Genomic DNA, 364 nt, shown 5'->3' on the forward strand with positions numbered 1-364 from the left:
TTACATTTTTTTCTCATGAATCAGTCTGCATTTTTAAAATATGTTCTTCCCAATAATGGATTAGAATTTTTAAAATAAAAGACTTCCTGATTAATGGTAAATGCTAATGCAGAGCTATTCATATTTATTGATATTTATGATATACGAATGAAAACCACAATTTTTTTTCTACCACTTTATACAACCACATGTATTCTTTTGTGTTTATTTTAACAAATTCTAGTGAAATGTTGATCTTATTTAGTCATAGAATCATTTTGAGTTGGAAAGGACATTTAAAGGCCATCTAGTCCAACTTCCCTACAGTGAACAGGGGCACCTACAGCTAGGTCAGGTTGCACAGAGCCCAGTCCAGCCTGACCTT

Source organism: Meleagris gallopavo, chromosome 16 (genome assembly GCF_000146605.3).
Source record: "Meleagris gallopavo isolate NT-WF06-2002-E0010 breed Aviagen turkey brand Nicholas breeding stock chromosome 16, Turkey_5.1, whole genome shotgun sequence".
Taxonomy (NCBI): domain Eukaryota; kingdom Metazoa; phylum Chordata; class Aves; order Galliformes; family Phasianidae; genus Meleagris; species Meleagris gallopavo.